The sequence below is a fragment of the Ascaphus truei genome, chromosome 1 (assembly GCF_040206685.1).
Source record: "Ascaphus truei isolate aAscTru1 chromosome 1, aAscTru1.hap1, whole genome shotgun sequence".
NCBI lineage: Eukaryota > Metazoa > Chordata > Amphibia > Anura > Ascaphidae > Ascaphus > Ascaphus truei.
Genome location: NC_134483.1, coordinates 304,616,101 through 304,639,597, shown reverse-complemented (window position 1 = coordinate 304,639,597; position 23,497 = coordinate 304,616,101).

Here is a 23,497-nt window from a genome sequence, read left to right as displayed (position 1 = left end):
TAACAACGTGATATGCAAACCCAAATGTGTGTCCAGATATCTCCCCTTGCCCCCTCCCCCCCGCCCCTTGAAAGAACAGAATTCGCAACCGATATAATGCCTAGTAATGGGCGACAAAGACCCACAGTTGGTTAAAAAATGAGTAATAAACACTCATAACAAGGGTTTACAGCATTCACAAACGGCCAAAAAGATTTCCCATAAGTTGAAAAATTTACCTACGCCTAGAGAGATAAGCCAGCTCCCCCCCCCCACCTCCCCCCTTCCTTGCCTTTCCCCCCCCCTCCTACTCCCCCCGGTTCCCCTTTCAGGATAAGCATTCAGAGCAACGGGCTCTTAAATACAGCATATGCACACCCATACCCGTTCAAAATGTATTTCTCAAATATTGTGAGATTGAAGTTCCTCTCTGACAAAAAAAGAGAAATAACGAGGGAATGAGAGTCTGGAGATAAACATGGTGGTGATTTTCCTTTCTGCGCTTACCTGTGTCTAGCAATGTAACCCATTAGTCTGTACAGTGCACTGCAGTGAAATGTGTAGATGAAATGGAACAGGTCACTAAACCCCAAGCTCTCTCCTCCCCCCCCTCCAACCCCCTACCCCCCACCCAGCCCGCCTACTCCACATCCTCTCCCCCCTCCCTTATCCCCCTCCCCCCCCACACTCCTCCTCTTCCCCACTACCCCCCCATCACCCCCCACCCAGCCTGCCTACTTCACAGCCTTTCCCCCCTCCCTCTACTCCCCCCCCTACCCCCCGCCCCCCCCTTCCCCCCCCTCCCCTCCCCCCCACCCCCCCCTTCCCCCCTCACACACACCCCCCTCCGCCCTAACCTCCCATCCCCCTCCCCTCAACCTCCTGCCCCTCCCCCACCCCCCCCGACTAACACACCGAAAAGAGAACCGCTCTCATTAAAGGTACCCATGATCTCCCCTAGCTTACAAAGAGGAATAACGAGGGAATGAATGTCTGGAGATACACACTGCTGTGATTTTCCTTTTTTCCTTAAGCCTTTGCCTAACAATGTAATCCAGTAATCTGTATATTGTACTGCAATGAAAAGTGTCGATGTAAAAAGACGGATCATTAAACCCAAAGCTCTCTTCTCCCCCCTTTCCAACCCCTCACTCCCCTCCCCCCCACCATTCCCCACCCAGCCCGCCTACTCCACATCCTCTCCCCCCTCCCTTCTCCCCCTCCCCCCCGTTATCCCACCCCCTCCCCCCTTCCCTCCACGCATATACTCTACCCCCCCTGCCCAGATAAAGCACAGTAGAAAACCTACACACGCGCTTGGTACCCGAAATCTCACTCCATCGAGGCAATGGCTAAGACAGAGTGAAACAGGCATCTGAAAAGCACTTTAAACACAGGTGCCTAGTAAAGCAAACCTATAAAGGACATATCATTAAGAAGGGAACTGCGAGGAAATCATGGGAGATATCCCTGATCTCCCCTGCACCCTAATGTCCCATTCCCCTGCCCCCCCCTTCTCCTTCCCCTCCCCCCCCCTCACACCCCCCCACCCCACTTTCCCCCCCCCCTCCTCCTCCCTCCCCCCCAACCGTCTCACCTCCCCCACCCTTCCCTGTCCTCCCCCACCCCCACCTCCACAAAGCTCCTCAAACTAGAGAACACAAATCTCTTCCCAAGGCTATACCCAACCTCAATACCCCCCTTCCCCCCCCTCCTCACCCCCACCTGCCAATCTTTAAGTGGAGGGTGCCGGACCTCCAATCCTGGAAGTCTTCCACGACCGACGTCACGGAAAGATCTCCCGGGGACTCCCCCCTCAACCCCTGGACACGAAGGTGCCACAGGGAAAAACAAATGGGCCCTCAGAAAGCCCACTTCTTACTTTCCTCTTGTGTGCCCCCCCCCCTTCCCCCTTTCCTCCCCCCGTCCAACTCCCTCCCACCCAACCCCCCCCCGAGCTCCTCAGGACACAATGACTCACGAACCAAGCTGCGCCCCAACCAACCCCCCCCCCTCCCAATAATAAACAAACCAACCCCCGTCATGGGAAAAATACGGGGTCCAGGCCTCTCAATCCTGGAAGCACGACCCCACAATAATGTCATCAATTAAAATCACTTCCCTAAATGTTAAAGGACTCAACTCAACTAAAAAACGTAAGTTAGCACTCCAGGAACTTAAAAAACTCCGGAGCAATATCATATGCTTACAAGAGACACATTTCAACTCTAATGATCCCCCAAACACATTCAAGCAGACCTTTCCCCAGGCCTACTACGCCTCCTACCAGGTTAAAAAAAGAGGAGTAGCCATTCTAATAAGGAACAGTGTTTCATTTGCCCTCTCCAAGATTAACAGAGATCCAGATGGCCGATACCTGCACATTCAAGGTTCCCTCTCTGGAAACCCTATTTCTATAATAAATATATACGCCCCAAACGAAAATCAAGTTCAATTTATCCAGGTCCTGCTAGACTCCCTTGATCAATCAGCTCTAGCTTCGTTGCTCATAGTTGGCGATTTCAACATGGCCCTATCCCCCGATCAGGATAGAACCACCCAACCGTCCACCCAATATGTAGCCCAGACCCAACAAAAAGCGACAAAACTTAGAGAGGTCTTAAAAAGTTTCTCCCTCACAGATATTTGGAGGGCCCAGCACGTCGGCCAGAGGGACTATACGTTCTTCTCGGCCCCGCACCAATCATACTCGCGGATCGACTATTTCATAGGTTCCACAAATGTCCTCCAGGCGTCCTCCCACTCCAATATAGGACCAATAACGTGGTCTGACCATGCCCCGATAGATTTGACCCTAACTCTCCCGTTTGTGAAACACACCTCCTATAATTGGAAACTTAATGATACCTTACTGAATGACCCCCAAACAGTAGATACGATTCGACACAAACTAAATATGTTCTTTGAACAAAACAAAGGGTCAGTCCCCCTAGCGTCAACACTGTGGGAAGCCCACAAAGCTCAAATCAGAGGGGATCTAATCTCCCTAGCATCTTATAAAAAAAAGCAGAAACTAAAAATGCAAAAAGAGCTAACTGAAAAAATAACTACCTTGGAACACCAGCATAAAAAGTCACCCTCCAAGAAACTACTCAGAATACTTGAAAAAACTAGGACCGAACTAAGACAATCCCAATTAGAGGAGGTGGAGAGAAAACTTAAATGGTCCAACCAGAAGTTTTATGACAAAGGCAACAAAGCTGATAAACTATTAGCATCAAAACTTCGGGGCATAAAAACAAGGGGCCAAATTACTAGAATCCACACTAAAGGAGGCCACACCACTTACATCGAAAAAGAAATAGCCCAAGAATTTGCAAAATATTATACAGATCTCTACAATCTCCACCCCCCCAACCAAGACCCAGTAGACGTAGACTATATCTTGCAATTTTTAGCAAGATGTAATCTACCATCTCTCACGGAAGAGGAACTCAAAGCCCTAAATGGTAAGATCACCCAGGAGGAATTGGCACAAGCCATAAGCACCCTTTAGATAGCCAAAACCCCTGGTCCAGACGGTTTCTCAAACGCCTATTATAAAAAATTTAGCATACCGCTCTCCCCCTTTCTACTCGATATGTTCAACTCTTTCCTAGAAGGAGCCCCGATCCCAGGCACAATTACAGCTGCCAACCTAGCAATTATACACAAGGAAGGAAGGGACCCGCTGCAATGCGGTAGCTACAGACCAATCTCCCTGCTTAACACAGACCTGAAACTCTTTAGCAAGATCCTAGCAAACCGGTTAAGCCCTATTCTCCCCAGACTAATTCATATAGACCAAGTGGGATTTGTGTCAGGAAGACAGGCCTCTGACAACACCCGCAAGATTATTAATATCATTGACCACGTGCATCTCAACAAACTTCAAGCCATGATCCTCAGTCTAGACGCCGAGAAGGCCTTTGATCGGATCAAATGGACCTTCCTAGACAAAACCCTGCTCAAATTCGGCTTCTCAGGCCCGTTTCTAGAGGGGGTCAGAGCACTCTACCAGAACCCCACGGCATATTTAAAATTACCAGGAGGACAATCCAGTCCGATCCACATTAGAAACGGAACCAGACAGGGCTGCCCCCTATCCCCCTTGCTATTCGCAATATCAATAGAACCTCTGGCGGCCCAAGTTAGAGCAGACCCGAACATCACAGGTGTAACTATAGCTGACAAAAACTACAAAATATCCCTTTTCGCGGACGACGTCATTCTGACCCTAGCTAACCCACATATCTCCCTGCCCAATCTCCACAAATTATTAGATGAATTTAGTCAGGCCTCAGACTACAAGATAAACAGGGACAAATCTGAGGCACTGAATATATCCCTCCCCGAAGCCACATGGAAACTTCTCCAATCAAACTACAAATATAGATGGAACTTGTCCCATATAAAATACCTAGGAATAAAAATCACTAAAAAGTACTCCATGCTATATAAAACAAACTATCCCCCCCTATTTAGTCAAATCAAGAGAGACCTAGAGACATGGAATACATACCAGATCTCCTGGTTCGGCAGAATCGTCTCCGCTAAAATGAATATCCTTCCCCGACTGTTATACTATTTCCAAACCCTCCCAATCCCAATACCGTTAGCCGACCTAAAGGATATTCAAAAGCAAATAATGCAATTTATATGGAAGTATCGGAAACCCCGAGTCCCGAGGTCAGTGCTCTTAGCAGCTAAAACGAGGGGTGGACTAGGGGTACCAGATGTGGTCAGATATTACCACGCGACCCAGCTCAGACAAGCAGTAGTCTGGAACAGCCCCCCGAGTACAACCTGCTGGTTAGAAATGGAGGCTAGCTACATATCCCCTCTCCCCCTCCCTATATTGCTATGGTCCCCAGAATATAAAGGAAAACCTCCCCAGAAACTTGAGTTAGGAGCAATGAAATGCACGTGGTCTATCTGGTCCAAAAACAGAGGGAAATATGGCCTAACTTCTCCCCCCTCCCAACTCACCCCCATACTTGGGAACCCTGAATTCCCTCCGGGATGCACCCAAGCCCAAATCGGTCTATTTCAGGAACTTCATATTAGCACGGTAGCGGATCTGCTGGAGAATAATGAAGCTCTGTCCTTCCAGGAGCTCAAAAACAAATTAGCGGCCCCCCACCTCCCCATTTTTGCATTCCTACAGCTACGACACTTTCTGAGAGCTCTGTCCGCCTCCTCAAAATTCCCCCCTATAACCAAATTTGAGTCCCTCTGCCAAGTGAGAGAATACCAGAAAGGACTAATTACGTCAATTTACAGAATAATCGAAAATTCCCTCCCCTCGCCCACACATGCCTATATGCAAAAATGGTGTATAGACCTGGGCATACCCCTAGACCTCGAGGAGTGGGAGGACATCTGGGAGGCAGCCCCCAAAACTTCAATCTGCACAGTAACAAAAGAAAACATATACAAAATACTATTTCAATGGTACCTGAGCCCGAGTAGATTGAGCCAGATCTTCCCCGGCGCATCGGACCTGTGCTGGAGGGGATGTGGACAGAAAGGGGACATGGCCCACATATGGTGGACATGCCCCGAAATCCAGAAATTCTGGACTAGAATCCAGAGCTTGCTAGACGAGACCCTTGGCCTGGAGTTCCCGCTGGACTCTCTGACATACGTGCTGGGCATCCCAATGGAGGACATCCCGGCCCCCGAGGCCAGACTGATGTCGGCCATACTCACGGCCGCGAGATGAACAGTTGCAGCAGCCTGGAAACAACTGAAAGCACCCTCACGAAGGACAGTAGTAAACAGAATAAACCTAGTCATGAGCATGGAAAGGCTAACAGCAATGCTCAGGCAAAAAATGCCACAATTCCACAACACCTGGGAACCATGGATAAGTCTAGGAATCTCGACACCAGACTAGACCCGACTACATAAAATAACCCATCTCCCCTCACTTACCCCCCGGCACTGACAATAAGAGAGGAACTCCCCAACGCTCCCCCCCCCCCTCCTCCGACCCTCCCCGAAACTTGCCCCCCCCAACCCATCTTTTGTCGTTCCCATCTATCCCCCCCCAACCTGAGTCTCTCCCTACCCATCTCTTTTTTGACATAAAACTGAGAAAAGGCTTTATTGAGACTGTCTCCATAGAACACAACCAAGTCAACTTAATCCTATCCGATTGTTAAATACTGTACTGATTGTAACCCCTGAATGTACCAACTTTTATCTGTCTCCAATAAAGGAAAAAAGATTGTTAAAAAAAAAAAAAAAAGGCGCTATCAGACTTTGGAAAAATCTCTGGATATAAAATGAACAGCGACAAGTCACAGTCTTTTAATCTGAATCTTTCGGATCCAGAGATAAAATTACCAAAACTGAATTTCAGCTACAGATGGAGTTCCTCACATATTAAATATCTGGGAGTAAATGTGTCTAGGAACTACCACTCCCTATATCAAGGCAACTATCCACCATTGTTTGATAAGATTAAAAGGGATCTGGCAAAGTGGGAAGGATATCAGGTGTCATGGATTGGGAGAATAGTATCAGTCAAGATGAATATACTCCCTAGGTTATTATATCATTTCCAGACTCTCCCAGTCCGGATACCGGGATCCGAACTGAAAAATTTCCCAAATAGAATATTTAATTTTATTTGGCAAGGTAAAAGGCCTAGAACAGCTAGATCGGTGATGATGGCTTTAAAGACAAGAGGAGGTTTGGGTGTCCCAGATATCTCGAAATACTACCAAGCTGCCCAACTAAGGCAGGTGGTGATGTGGAACGCGGATCCAACACAATATTGTTGGTTAGCCATAGAATCCCAATATGCTAGAACGTCTTCTCTGCCAGTGTCCCTATGGGCACTGGCTAAGGAGGTGTACGCCAAAATGTTTGAGCTAGATCCGACGAGATTTACCTGGGAGAGTTGGAGCAAGTCTAAGGGCAAATTTAATCTTGTGTCTCCCGTTTCGCAACTCACTCCGCTTTTTAACAATCCCAATTTCCCCCCAGGCTGTGATTATAAACAATTCGACCAAATTAAAGCTAAACATATTAGAGTAGTTGCCGACCTAGTGCATAAAGGAAAACTGTCTAGTTTCCAAGAGTTCCTAACTAGGTATGAGGCACCAGACCTTAGTATGTTTAAATATCTACAGATCAGAATTTTTTTCCAAAAATGTCCCCAAAATTAGAATTTACTCCCTTCACAAGTTTTGAAGCACTATGTAGGAGAGGTAAGTGGTGTTTATGGTGCATCACCATAGATGGCTCATTAGTATACTGATAATTCCATATACCATAATGGATCCAGGTTCAGGGACATAGAGTATAATCCACCTTGAGAGAGTCCTTTACGGACGAAACGCGTAGGTGCGCTCCTACCATTGTTCTGTTTTGCACTGACCATTAAAGTACTCTTTTAATACTCATCCCTGCTTGGAGTTACCCTCATTTTGGCGATCCACTAGCTGGTATGCTGCCAAGAAACGCTGCTGTGCTCCTCTACATCTCTGCTGCCTATGTAGGAGAGGTAGTTATCAAAAAGGTTTGATAACTAGAATAAAAGCCAGTTTGGAGGCCTTGGTCAATTCACATGATCATGACTGCATGCTCAAATGGGCAGCGGATTTGAAAATAGAAATTGACAGGGATGATTGGGAGGATATATGGGAGTTTGCTGCAAAAACTTCCATATGCACAGCAACTAAAGAAAATATATATAAAATTTTATTCATTGGTACCTCACGCCATGGAGGCTGAAGCAAATCTACCCTGTGGTGTCTGATCTGTGCTGGAGGGGTTGTGGGCAGAGAAGCGATATGGTCCACATTTGGTGAACGTGTCCGGCAATAGAAATATTGGATCGTTATCCAATCTATTAAAAAAAGAAATAATGGATGTGTCCATTTCTATGGACCCACTGACTATTTTGTTGGCTAAACCAGTTGAAGATATTGGCTGCCCGCCTTCTTGCGCCCTACCTGATCCCTCCTGAGCCTGCCTGCGCCCCCACTGTGAAGAGAGGGTCTGATCAGAGCTGTGGTCTGAATAAGAGCTTTCTGAGTAGGAGCTATCTTCATGTCATGTGTTTCAGCCTGCGTTCCATCTGGATCCAAGATGGCCGCCTCCCGTTTCAGTTAAAGACACAGCTTCCCTAAAAAAAAAAACCACAGCCAGATCCTAAGTTGTCTATGACAATACTGAATGTTGATGATCCATTAAAAATGTGCTAAAGGGATGGGTTTCCGATGATGTCATCAGGAATGGGGGTGTAGGAGGGGAGCTCCGCAGACCCACCGGCTAAAACTTAATAAATAACGCTCTCAAACCAGAAATTCAAGGCTCAAAAACATACCCCCATTACTTGGAGAGATCGGAGCATGTCCAAACACACAAAGAAGCCCGCAGCACCGGCGGTGTCACGGTTCTTCTCTCCGACACAGAAGAGTCCAGCAAACTAAGAGGGTGGCGGACCACGAGGCTCACAAGAGCCGCAAGCAGCTCTAAATATGGGTACGAAAGCCCATGCAACTCTTGAAATGGAGATAGAGGAACCGATCACCCGATCCTACCTGGAGAGCCTATTCTCCACCATGCATGTCAAGCTACAAACATCCCTGCAGGCAGAAATCAAAGCAGCAGTAGCGGAGATTAAACAGGAGATGTCTGGCCTAACAGAGAGGACAAGACTCTGGAAGGTGGACTGGAGGAGTCCCTGGCAAGACAAACAGCAGCCGAGGAAGAAATCATCCGCCTAGGAGAGGAGATCTCCCGTCTCAAAGACGGGCAGGAAGACCAAGAAAATAGGGACAGGCGCCAGAATCTGCGCATAAGAAATGTACCGGAGACGGTCTTACCTGGCCAGCTTCGTCCCTATCTTGCGGAACTGTTCACATCGCTCTGCGGCCCGCTAGAGGACATGGACCTAGAGATGGATAGGGCCCACCGGGCGGTAGCTCCCAGATCAGAAGATCCCAACCGGCGACGCGATGTAATCATAAGATTACACAGCTATACAGTAAAGGAGAAGATCATCACCGCCTGCAGAGGGAAAGAGTCACTACCTTTCCAAAATGAAACTCTCCAAATTTTCAACGACCTGTCACGGATAACAGTCGACCGAAGGAGAGAAATGAAGCCCTTGACCTCATTCCTCCGGGAGGAGGTGAAGTACCGCTGGGGCTTTCCGTTCAAGCTTACGGTAAGCTATGACGGCAAATTCCTAACCATCCGACGCCCTGAGGACATGGCCCCATTCGTGAAAGCCCTGGGTCTGACCCCGCCGCTTTCCTGGACAGGACTACTACAAGCAACTACAAGACCCACCGCACCGGGAGGACGCGGAACCACGCAGCACCCGTCCCGCGAGGAGAACGGCGGCGCCAAGGCAGTCTAAGAACAGATGAGAAGCACCGTAGTCCACACCGAAGACGGAAGCACATGACGGATCAAGAACCACACCAGACCCATAGCTTCTGAATCCGACCCCTGACGATCGGAGGCAACCCACAGCTGAAGCTACTATAACTTTTGACGCTGACCGAATGGCAGTTGAAGAGTGCTGAGGTCCGGCTGGGCTTTAGGGGTTGGCGGGGGGAATAGGAGGGGAGCGCGATGCTCCGACAACAGCACTGCGATCTACTAACTGTAAGTAGCAAAATTTAATCTGTCTAAGGCCCGGGTACAGGACTATGGACCCCAGGCTCGGTTTGCACGACTGTTGCTACCCTCCCCACCCCCCGGACTAGGAAATACTAGTTAACTGGGAAGCTGCCTAATGAGCCCTGCACAAGACAGGAAGCCCAAATGACTTCGATAATGGAAGCAGCGGCAGTGACACTATTACAGTAACTGGCAGTCTAGATTAGCAGGCCACATGGATCTAGTGCTAAGCCGTCCCTATGCCACAGTTGAGTTATGTAAAAAAAAAAAAACCTGTTCCTCAGTTGATGAATGTTGAAGTTGAGAAAAGTTGTATGTGTTATAATATAATGTACTCCCTTTTCTCTCCCCCCCTTCCCCCTCCCCCCCTCACGCTCCAAAGCCCATAAGCCTGCCCTTCCGCCGCAGAAGATATGGCCGCACGGCCCCATACTAATGATGCTGCCTGCAGTAATAAAATACGTTGTCAAACCCTCTGAGGAAGGCACACGGCGGGCCACATAGATCAAATAGAAATGTCATAAGGATCCTCGGATATTAACTTCACTAAATGTAAGAGCCCCATCCCTCCCCCCCTCTTCCCCGACCAGCAAGCGTAGGAAGTATTCCGTTTATGTTCAGCATGATACCTAAAAACATTAATGCAATGTGCTGTTGTGTTACCTGTCAACCCAGGTCTCCCCCTCCCCCCTATCTCCCCACCCCCCCATCTCCCCCCCTTTTCCCAGGTCCAAAACCTATAAGCTTGACCAACTGACAAAAAGAGAGGTTATAATGCTTTTCATGTACTGAGCTTGTTAAGAGTTGTTCTCACGTTTATTACACTGGTTTTAAGGATTGTCAGAAAGATCTCCATGTTATGGCTATGCTAGGAGTTTTCCCTCCCCTCCCCACGCCTTCCCCATGTCCAAAACCTATAAGCTTGACCGTAGTGGGTGAGGGATATTATCCCAAAATTCAGGGCTCTGCTGTCCTAGGAACATACATGCATATTCAGAGTAATAAAATATGTAACCAAGGCATTAGAGCATGTATAAGAGCTAAGGAGACTCATTAGGATGATATAAACATAGGAGTGTACTAGTTACGCTGGACGGCTAACACAGATCTCTATATATACCATAAAGGTCCTGTATAGACCCCCAGCAAAACAAAAGTACATACCAATCAAACGATCACTGTGAGGAACTCCCTTGAAGCACAGCTCAGTCCTTGATTAGTGGGTGCGTCATGCCAGACGTAATTGCAGAGAGTAGTCCCATAGGGTACAGTGGCGGAGCACAACCGAGCAAACAATGGGGGCTGCAAACCAGTATCGGATATAAAAAGGTTTATTAAGTGGTCAAAAGGAGTACATAGTAACTCTGACGCGTTTCGGGACCTGCGTCCCTTTGACCCCTTTCCCCCCCTCGCCCCCCCCTCTTAAACTAAGGTAGAGCTTACACTAAGCAAGTACAAGGGTCCGCACCTTCCCTGCACGCCCATGCCTGAACCATCGGATTCCCCCCCCATTGGGCCTTAAGCCCAAATGCCGGTAGCCAATCCCGGCCGTACTTATTGGAGGTCCTTAGCTGACCTCGTCCCACTTTGCCTCTTGCTGCTGACCCTCTCCCAGCAGCCTATTCGCCCCCCCCCTCTTGACCTTCCCTGCCCTCCTCCCACCCAGCCCCTCGTCGGGCGGGCCTGACACCCATACTCAAACAGCACCATCAAGAAGCGTTAAAAAGGTTCTCTGAACCAACGAACCAGGATCTCCCCGGTGGAAAGGGCGAGACCCAGATGGACACTAAACTCTCTCACCCAAATGGCTAGTCAGTCCGCAATTAAACTTGTATCACTAAACGTAAAGGGCCTGAATAATAATAGAAAAAGACGACTGGCGCTCCAAGAGCTGAAAAAGTCCAAGGGAGATATTATCTTCCTCCAAGAGACGCACTTTACATCCCAAGAGCTGCCCAAATTGATTAGCAATGTATTCCCTACGGGTTTCTTCTCGTCATTTAACAGTAAAAAGCGGGGAGTAGCGATCCTGCTCCGACAAGGAACCCCATTCAATATCACCAAAACCACTTCAGACCCAGAGGGTAGATTTCTAATGGTATATGGCTCACTGGCTGGATTGCCGGTCGCTCTGATCAACATCTACGCGCCAAATGATAATCAAACGGAATTCCTGAAAGCAGTGTTAGAAAAGGTTGACCCTACCTACCTATCTTCGTTGATTGTGGGCGGAGACTTTAATATGGCCATAAACTCTGCGGAGGACAGAACCTCAGGCCAACAAGGCCAACACAGAGCTCCACCTCAGAGGAAGGAGAAACAATTTAAAACAATCACCAAGGAATATTCCTTAATGGACATCTGGAGAATCCAACACCAGGGCCAAAAAGATTACACATTCTATTCCGCACCCCACCAGTCATACTCTCGTATAGACTATTTTTTTGCTACCAAATATATCCTGGAAGCCTGCACAAATTCGGACTTAGGCCCCATTACATGGTCAGATCACGCCCCCATCACATTAACCCTATCCACCCCATTTCATAAATTAACCGCCTACACTTGGAAGCTGAACGACTCCCTACTGAACCACCCGGAGGTAGAAAAAGAAATTAAAAAGGCTCTTAGGGAGTACTTCGCTCTCATCTGGGGCATAGTAGACTCTCCGGCGGTTCTGTGGGAAGCCCATAGGGCAGCAATTAGGGGAACTTTTATTTCAATTGCATCCCACAGAAAGGCCAAGGTGAAATTAATAACAGATCTGACAACTAAAATAATTATACATATATAAGGAGACAAAGGATGCTCCTAAAAAGATCCCACTTTAATGCACAGCAAAGCCGAAAATAGTCCACAGGTATAGTAACCCACTAGAGTAATGGTAAGGCTTTAAGGCTACAATTAAGTAACCGCTCCCAACACTGTGGGAGGACAATTACCACTAAAATGCCCTAGGGCAAAAATAATAAATGATTTATTGATATTCAGAAGTCGACGCAGTAACACACACTCAAAATAACCATAAAAACAATTAAAACATAAATCACGGGTGAGGCTGAACCTTGAGAAAGCGCCAGCCCCTTATGCGCGAAACGATCGTCGGCATGACGTCACCACGTTGACGTCGTGTAGGAGGAGTCACGGGTGAGACTGTTCCTGGTAGTTTGTGTGGGGTTGTTCGAGTTGTTAACTGCCTAGCAGAGGTAGTTTATGCATTTATCAGGTCCGGTTTTTGATGCACATGCCGCGGTTCATTTATATAATGTGGTATAATGTGCACTAATGATTTACTGAATCATTGATCATGTGACCTAGTACCTATATAGGTTTTGTGATATATGACAGTGGCACATTTATTTGCATTCACTACTCTGCATGCATCACTACCTACTGTCAGTGTGATATCCAACTATTGATACTGAGCAGATCAATCACAGCATGCAATGATTAGTGCAACCTCCACCATACCCTGAGACCAGAGGCTCTAGCATTCTCTATTGCCTATCATTTGTATTTACCATTGTGTCTCACACTACCACCTGGTACTGGTAAGGGGACATACATTAATATTTGGGAATTCATCTTATAATAATATCCCCTTACCCTGCCTCACCCGTGATTTATGTTTTAATTGTTTTTATGGTTATTTTGAGTGTGTGTTACTGCGTCGACTTCTGAATATCAATAAATCATTTATTATTTTTGCCCTAGGGCATTTTAGTGGTAATTGTCCTCCCACAGTGTTGGGAGCGGTTACTTAATTGTACCCTTATAGCCTTACCATTACTCTAGTGGGTTACTATACCTGTGGACTATTTTCGGCTTTGCTGTGCATTAAAGTGGGATCTTTTTAGGAGCATCCTTTGTCTCCTTATATATGTACTGTATGTCTGTCATCCCTATCATAGAGTTGGTATTCAATATTGAGGTGAGCGGTATGTCACTAGTTGTTACAACTAAAATAATTAAGCTGGAACAACAGCACAAACCCAACCCCTCGAAAAAGATTTATAAAACCTTGACCGCAGCCAGGAATGAGCTAAAACAAGCCCAAATGGAAGAAGTAGAAAAAGCTCTTACATGGACTTGTCAGAAATACTATGACAAGGGCAATAAGGCTGACAGACTTTTGGCGAGCAAACTAAGAGGTATACAGAAGCGTTCCCAGATCACAGCGACAAAAAAATAATCGTGAGAAATAATCTATAACGAACAGAAAATAGCGGAGGAATTTACCGCATTTTATATTAAACTTTATAACCTCAAGGCTCAGGGTGGGAACACGGGGACACCAGCCACTGAACCTATTAGTAATTACCTGTCCGATTGCCTCCTACCAACACTGACAGAGGAGGAGAATCAAATGCTTAATGCAAAAATTACCCAAAAAGAGCTGGCGGACGCAATAAAAACATTAAAAATCTCAAAAGCCGGAGACTTCCGGTGACGTCAAGGGGAATGGCAGCTTGAAAGAGACGCTCCCGACCCCCTCTGAATGAATAGCACTAACGAAGCATATTAAATAATAAAATAATCAAGAGAAGCGGAGGAATCCCTAAGTGAACCCCCAAAGACTTTGCTCCGGTGACTAGCTGGGCTCCGAAGTGGCTGGCTCCGGCGTCCCGGAGAGCTGTGTCGGAGACCCCATGCCCCCGGTGCGGGACTTTCCCCTCTGCAGCCCGCAAAATTCAAATCTGACGGAGAGACTCCGGAGACGAGAGGCGACGGGACTCCGCGCGCCCCGAGGAGCCAAAAATAGAGGGGAATCAGCGGTGATCGGGGACGGAACCCCCGACCCCCTGTGGGGTAAGAGAAGCGCCCGCTGTGGCCGCCTGAGGCCGTGAGGAAAAGCGCGAGCAGAGACCCCCCGTTACGGGTCCAGCTCCCCTCCACCAGGACGGCACACGTAAATAAAAGGTACAAACCTGACCTAGGGCCCTGCTGGGAGTGAAGAACACCGGGAGGGGACCCACTAGTGAAGGGAGCCATAGGCCTCAGTAGCGTGGTGAGGGAGGAGGCGGCCATCTTGGGGGAGCACCACCACGTGGAAGCACCACCACCACACAAAGGTGCCTCAGAGAGAACGACCTGCAGGTCAGAAACACAGCCCTAAGGCCAGAACCCCTGGGTCCAATAACCCCATATCTACCCAGACAAGCTGTACTAGACTAAACAAACAATCCTATCCTACTGCACTAAAAAGACCCCACAGTTCCTGCGGCATCTCTACATCTAAACCCCCCCAATAAATACATACAAGCGGAGGGGAAGGTAGCCAGCATGAAGGGCAAAAATAAGAAGGCAGTTCAGCAGTCAGTGACGAGCTACTTCCCACAAAGCCAGCGGACCGCGGGGAGTTGCGAGACCTCCCAAGATGGCGGCTCAGCCGACACGCGGGAGGGCCCGAGCGGGGCGCACGAGCAGGAAATTGAAAACATAGATGTGAACAAAACATATTTAGAGAACCTCTTCACCAGAATGAGGAAGGAGTTTCGGGATGATTTGGGTAAAGCCATTAACACCCTAAGGGCGGACTAGATTCTCCTAACGGCCAAAACAGATGGGCTGGCAAACACAGTGGAAACACTGGAGCAAAGAGGGCACATGCCCCAGGAGCTACAAGGATCTACACATCCCAGCGCAGCAAAGAAGTGGAGACCCCTTTGACCTGGTGAAAGGATTTGAACGCAGAGCCTAAAGCTTATGGGAAAGAGGGGACCCGACTGTATCCGGAAAGCCCTGGAGCTGTTTGCTGGATGGCTCCGAAAATGGCTCCAAATACAACACTTAAACTAGTGTCCCTAAATGTTAGGGGACTTAACTCAGCAATCAAAAGAAAGCTCGCCTTACAAGAATTAAAAAAAACAAAAGGAGATGTGCTATTCTTACAAGAAACGCACTTTAATACGATATCGCCCCCTAACACCTTTCAGCGATACTACCCCCAGGCATAGTATGCATCCTGCTCCACTAAAAAAAAAGGGGTAGCCATCTTATTTAGACAAAATGTCAAATTCACACTTCATAAACAGACCGTAGACCCAGAAGGTAGATTCCTCATTCTGCAAGGCACACTATCAGATGTGGAGATTACCCTTGTTAATATATACGCCCCAAATGAGGGTCAAGCTGACTTTTTGAGAGATCTATGTGACAAGCTAGCCCCCCAACCTAGAACTACGCTATTGATAGCAGGAGATTTTAATATGGTTGTAGCACCTGATCAAGATAGGACAAGCCCACTGGGTACTCCCCACCCACGCATTACGACCACAAATGCCAAAAGGTTTCAGAACATACTGAAAGAGTTTTCGCTGATAGATATTTGGTGGGCGCAGCATCAGGGCCAGAGGGACTATTCGTATTTTTCTCCCCCGCACCAGACCTATTCAAGGATTGATTATTTTCTGGGTACTAAAGATATCTTTCAGGCAACCTCCCAGTCGGACATAGGTTCTATAACATGGTCGGACCACGCTCCGGTCTCGCTGACGCTCTCCCTCCCCTTCTATAAATATAATCAATATAATTGGAAACTAAACGATTCTGTTAAACCAAATAGATGTAGAGATAGAGATTAAGCAAAAGCTCAGAGAATATTTTGCGCTGAACAAGGGCTCTGTAAAGTCATCAGCGATGCTATGGGAGGCCCATACGGCCACGATTCGAGGGAATATAATTTCCATAGCATCATATAAGAAAAAGCAAAAACAGAAATTGTACGACGAATTAGCGGAGAAAGTTAAACTCCTAGAACATAAACATAAAGCTAATCCCTCAAAACAACTACGCAAAGTACTGGACAAGGCTAGATCTGATTTCAGGCAGATACAAATAGATGAAGTGGAGAGGGCGCTGAGGTGGACGAAGCAGAAATATTATGACAAAGGAAATAAGGCCGACCGGTTATTAGCATCTAAATTAAGAGGTCTGAGAACCAAATCCCAAATATCCGTCATACAAACAAAGACGGGCATCAAAACATATTGCGAAAAACAGATAGCGGCCACATTCTCAGACTTCTACTCCAAACTATATAATTTGAACTTCCCCCAAAACAGCTCCTCAAATGCAGAAGCTATTACTAAGTACCTAGCGTCATGTAACCTTCCAAGCCTTTCAGAAGCTGACTTGCTAGAGCTAAATAAAGAAATCGCGCAGGATGATTTACTAGAAGCCATCTCACAACTAAAACCTAGTAAAACGCCAGGCCCGGATGGGTTTTCCAATCAATACTATAAAAAATTTAAATTGATCTTGGCACCACATCTCCTGGATATGTTTAATGAGTTTCTGGAGGGAACGGCTATCCCCGCTTCTATGTCTAGAGCGAATTTGGCACTCATACCAAAGGAAGGGAGAGACCCACTACAGTGTGGTAATTATCGCCCCATAGCCCTCCTTAATTCGGACCTAAAACTTTATAGCAAAATCCTAGCTAACAGACTAACTCCCATTCTCCCAGGCCTGATCCACAAGGACCAAGTCGTATTTATTTCAGGCAGACAAGCCTCAGATAATACGAGAAAAATTATAAACATAATCGACCATGTACATCTCTCATCCACGAAAGCCATCCTGTTACGTTTAGACGCGGAAAAGGCGTTTGACAGGATCAGATGGGAATCTTTAGACCAAACATTAATTAAATTCGGATTTAAGGGCCCATATCTTGAGGGGGTTAGAGCCCTCTATAAAACTCCCACGGCTGTAGTGAAACTCCCAGGAGGAAACTCGAATCCTATAAACATTAGGAATGGTACTAGACAGGGATGTCCCTTGTCTCCACTTCTGTTTGCCCTCTCTATAGAACCCTTGGCAACAACAATCAGAGAGGACAACAATTTAAGTGGCATTACAATTGGAGATACGGATTACAAGATATCCCTTTTTGCTGACGACATTATCCTAACTCTAGCCAACCCCTTGACTTCACTCCCGAATTTACATTCACAATTAGATACATTTAGCAAAATCTCGGGGTATAAAATCAATATGGATAAGTCGGAAGCATTAAATGTATCTCTACCTAATCCCGAGGCCAAACTGCTACAATTAAATTTTAATTATAAGTGGAGTTCCACGAAAATCAAATACTTGGGAATCCAAATAACACGGGAGTACAAATCACTATATCAATATAACTATCTGCCCCTATTTGAGAGGCTAAAAAAAGACTTACAGAGCTGGAATGTATACCAGATATCTTGGTTAGGCAGAATAGCTACGGTCAAAATGAATATCCTGCCAAGACTTCTGTATTACTTCCAGACTCTCCCAATTGATATCCCAATGTCGGAATTAAAGAATATACAAAACAGAATTTTTCAATTCATTTGGCAAAACAAAAGACCAAGAGTAGCTAGAACCATAATGTTAGCACCAAAAGAATGTGGAGGCTTGGCAGTCCCAGATATCATTAAATATTATTTGGCGGCCCAACTGAAACAAGTGATAATGTGGAACAATGACCCAACTACAAGCTGTTGGACAGGGATAGAGTTTTCCTACGCGAGACCCCTCTCACTCCCGGCCACCCTGTGGACTGTGCGGGGTAGAGAGATCCTCTCGGAAACATTAAAACTGGGAGCAATGAAATGTACATGGAGAGTATGGACCAAAAGTAAAGACAAATATGGCTTGACGGCTCACCCCTCCCTATTAACACCCATATTCGATAACCCAGAATTTCCCCCCGGCGGGTTCCCACAGAGACTCAGTAAATTTAAACAGCTGAAGATGATGATAGCAGAGGATTTCTCAGGGCAAGGTAGGCTCTTGCTGACCCAAGAACTGGAAAAAAAATATCAAACGACAAACCTCCCAATATTTGGCTTTTTACAAATCAGGCACTACCTGCAAACAGTATCCAAAGATAAGGCTTTCCAGCAGCTAACAAATTTTGAACGACTGTGCAGGAAAGGGTACTATGCTAAAGGATTTATCTGGGAAATATATCTGGGCCTGGCGCGATCAACAGGCTGTTCCCAACACAGGTATATGTCCAAATGGGCGGAGGATTTAAATATAGAGATTGATAGAGAAGACTGGGAGGCAGCATCCAAAACATCGATTTGTACTACCATTAAAGAGAACATCTATAAAATTATATTTTACTGGTACCTAACCCCGAATAGGTTGAGCCAGATCTTCCCCGGGACCCCAGATTTGTGTTGGAGGGGTTGCGGGCAAAGAGGAGACATGGCTCATATCTGGTGGAACTGCCCCAAGACTCAGGTGTTCTGGGTCATGATTCAAACACTAATCCGAGAGTACCTGGGGGTAGAGATTGAGGTGGACCCGCTGACCATGGTGCTGGCCAAGCCAATTGACGAATTAGACACAGCAGAGAGTAAGATGGTGAGCCATGTGCTCACGGCGGCACGTTGTTCCGTTGCTGCAGCGTGGAAGAAGGTGAATGCCCCTGCTAAACAGACCGTACTCCGCAGAATGCGAGAAATAAAGACAATGGAACTTCTTACGGCAAAACTGACCCAAAAGATGGATAAGTTCCATAAGACATGGGAAATTTGGTCAGGTACATAATAAATTCCTAAAGGAAAAGGCAGGATATATACAAAACTGGACGCCATCCCGCAGCACCTCTCCCCCCCCCCCCCCCTTATCTCCTTTCTTTTTTCTCTCCTCTCTCTTTCTCTGCTCTCCACCTTTTCTTTTCTCTACTATACTACTAAAAACAGGACACACGGAAGCGGCAGCTTCCTAGTTTGAACCATAACAGCAGAAACGTACGAGCATTCAGACATACAAACATTTAGATAAACACCTATCTGAATAAAGAAAACGGAATACGGATGTTTTTATTAATATATGCAAATATCAATGTTTATCCAATCTATGTACAACAAAGTTTACTATCTGTTGTGTACCCTGATAAAACAATAAAAAAATTGAAACAAAAAAAAATATCTCAAAAGCCCCTGGCCCCGACGGCTTCTCCAATGTTTATTACAAAAGATTCTCCCCGATCCTAACTAAACACCTACTCAGCTTATTCAATTCATTCATGGAGGGCAGCCCAATCCCCCCATCAATGACCCAGGCCAATCTCGCCATCATCCACAAAGAGGGTAGGGACCCACTGCTATGTGGGAGCTACCGACTAATCTCCCTACTAAATAACGATCTTAAGCTATACAGCAAAATGATGGCAAATAGACTGAATCCCATCCTACCGAGATTAATTCACAACGACCAGGTGGGGTTTGTATCTGGCAGACAAACCTCAGACAACACCCGCAAAATTATAAATATAGTTGATCATGCCCACCTCACAGCTACCAAAGCGGTTCTGTTAAGCCTGGACGCAGAGAAGACGTTCGATAGAATTGATTGGCTATTTCTTGACAAAACAATGCAGAAATTCGGCTTAAAAGATGCGTATCTAGCGGGAGTCCGAGCGCTGTACTGCTGCCCGTCTGCAGTGGTGAAACTCCCGGGGGGTACAGCAAAAAAATTTGAAATGAAAAATGGAACGAGACAGGGATGCCTTTTGTCCCCTCTCCTCTTCGCCCTAACAATCGAACCACTAGCGTCTAAAATACGAGACAATATAAATATACAGTACAGGGGGTACCAATTGGCGGAATAAACTATAAAGTCTCATTGTTCGCAGACGATATCATATTAACATTAACGCAGCCCCAGATCTCACTTCCCAACTTACACAAAGAATTAAAGGAATTTGGCAAAATATCAGGATACAAAATTAACAGTGATAAGTCAGAAGCCCTCAACTTAAATCTATCAGAACCAGAGATGCGGACATTGAAATCAAACTTTAATTATAAGTGGAGCCCTATATACATCAAATACCTGGGAGTACATGTATCGAGGCACTATTGCTCCCTATACCAAAATAATTATCCCAACCTATTTAGGAAAATTAAAAAAGATCTGGATAAATGGGAAAAATACCAGATCTCATGGATTGGGAGAATGATCTCAGTTAAAATGAATATACTCCCCCGATTATTATATTATTTCCAGACGCTCCCGATCCATGTCCCTGGTTCTGAATTAAAAACTATCCAAAATAAAATCCTCCAATTTATTTGGAACGGAAGGAGACCCCGGGTAGCTAGGTCGGTTCTTATGGCGTCTAGGACAAAAGGAGGACTGGGGGTCCCAGACATTAATAGATATTACCAAGCTGCCCAATTAAAACAGGCGGTAATGTGGAACTCGGACCCAGACAAGCTATGTTGGCTAGCAATTGAATCTGATTACTCCAGAACGCCTTCTCTACCAGCTTTTCTCTGGAGCGGTGACAGGGGAAATGACATGGCGCCCAAATTCGGGCTGGGGGCAATGAAACATACTTGGGACATATGGGCAAAAACTAAAACTAAATTCTTACTCTCGTCCCCTTGCTCTCAGCTCATTCCAATATTTGACAACCCTAAATTCCCACCAGGGTGTGAAACCCGACAATTCGACCTATTTAAAACAATGGGGATCAGAGCGATCGCGGACCTGCTGAGCGATGGACAGTTCCTGAGTCTCCAAGAATTGCGAACCAAATTAAAATTACCCCACCTGGATACATTTAAGTTTCTCCAAATTCGACACTTTCTACAAAAAATGTCCCCATCATTGAAATTCCCCCCTCTCACAAAATTTGAGAAACTCTGTCGCGAAGGAGTACATCAAAAAGGTCTAATAACACAAATATATGCCGGCATGGAGAATCCGGTGAACTCTACCGCTCACGACTATATGCTTAAATGGGAAGCGGAATTGGACATAGTTATTGACAGAGAGGACTGGGAGGAAATATGAGACGCAGCCTCAGGAACTTCCATCTGTACCACGGTGAAGGAAAACATCTATAAAATAATGTATCATTGGTATCTTACCCCAGTGAGGTTAAAACAAATCTACCCTCTGGCCTCAGATCTATGCTGGAGAGGCTGTGGACATAGAGGGGACATGGCCCATATCTGGTGGTAATGTCCAGAAATTCAGAAATACTGGCTTACGGTACAAGATTTGATAAAAGAGGTCACAGGCCTCACAATTCCTATAGATCCACTGACCTTCCTACTGGGCAGGCCGATAGAGGACATCGATCGCCCAGTATGGAAATTAATCTCCTTTATTCTAACAGCAGCAAGGTGTTCAGTCGCATACTCTTGGAAGAAGATAGCGCCCCCCACCAAACAGCTAGTGAAAAAAAGAGTTAACGATGTTATGAGTTTGGAAAAACTCACGGCCTTCTTGAACTGCTCAACTGAAGGTTTCTATAAAATCTGGGAACCCTGGTTAACCCATTAATCCGAACCAAATCAGGATACAACCCCAGACGGATCTGAACCACAGTAGAGCCGTGAAGGATGGATGCCGGGACCCGGCCGGACGAGGGTGGAATGACTCCCTCTCTCCCCCCCCCCCTTCCTCTCTTTCTTTTTCCACACCCCAGAGACCATGACGTGGCCTTAGGGGATCTTTCCTTTCTTTCTCTCTCCCCCCACATGAACAAGGAAAATACAACTGTATTAGGCCAACACTGATAATGTAAAACCAATGTCTGTAAAGATGATTATGCCTAATAAAAATGTTTGGGGAATTTTTTTTTTTTAAATGGTACGAGACAAGGGTACCCATTATCTCCTCCTCTCTTCGCTCTAACGATTGAGCCATTGGCTGCTAAAATAAGAGCAAATAGTAATATACATTGTATATAGTGATTGGGAAAACAAATGATAAAATCTCATTATTCGCAGACGATATTATTCTGACTTTAGCAAGCCCTCAGACTTCTTTACCCAACCTCCAAAAGGCGCTATCAGACTTTGGAAACATCTCTGGATATAAAATGAACAGCGACAAGTCACAGTCTTTTAATCTGAATCTTTCGGATCCAGAGATAAAATTACCAAAACTGAATTTCAGCTACAGATGGAGTTCCTCACATATTAAATATCTGGGAGTAAATGTGTCTAGGAACTACCACTCCCTATATCAAGGCAACTATCCACCATTGTTTGATAAGATTAAAAGGGATCTGGCAAAGTGGGAAGGATATCAGGTGTCATGGATTGGGAGAATAGTATCAGTCAAGATGAATATACTCCCTAGGTTATTATATCATTTCCAGACTCTCCCAGTCCGGATACCGGGATCCGAACTGAAAAATTTCCCAAATAGAATATTTAATTTTATTTGGCAAGGTAAAAGGCCTAGAACAGCTAGATCGGTGATGATGGCTTTAAAGACAAGAGGAGGTTTGGGTGTCCCAGATATCTCGAAATACTACCAAGCTGCCCAACTAAGGCAGGTGGTGATGTGGAACGCTGATCCAACACAATATTGTTGGTTAGCTATAGAATCCCAATATGCTAGAACGTCTTCTCTGCCAGTGTCCCTATGGGCACTGGCTAAGGAGGTGTACGCCAAAATGTTTGAGCTAGATCCGACGAGATTTACCTGGGAGAGTTGGAGCAAGTCTAAGGGCAAATTAAATCTTGTGTCTCCCGTTTCGCAACTCACTCCGCTTTTTAACAATCCCAATTTCCCCCCAGGCTGTGATTATAAACAATTCGACCAAATTAAAGCTAAACATATTAGAGTAGTTGCCGACCTAGTGCATAAAGGAAAACTTTCTAGTTTCCAAGAGTTCCTAACTAGGTATGAGGCACCAGACCTTAGTATGTTTAAATATCTACAGATCAGAATTTTTTTCCAAAAATGTCCCCAAAATTAGAATTTACTCCCTTCACAAGTTTTGAAGCACTATGTAGGAGAGGTAAGTGGTGTTTATGGTGCATCACCATAGATGGCTCATTAGTATACTGATAATTCCATATACCATAATGGATCCAGGTTCAGGGACATAGAGTATAAT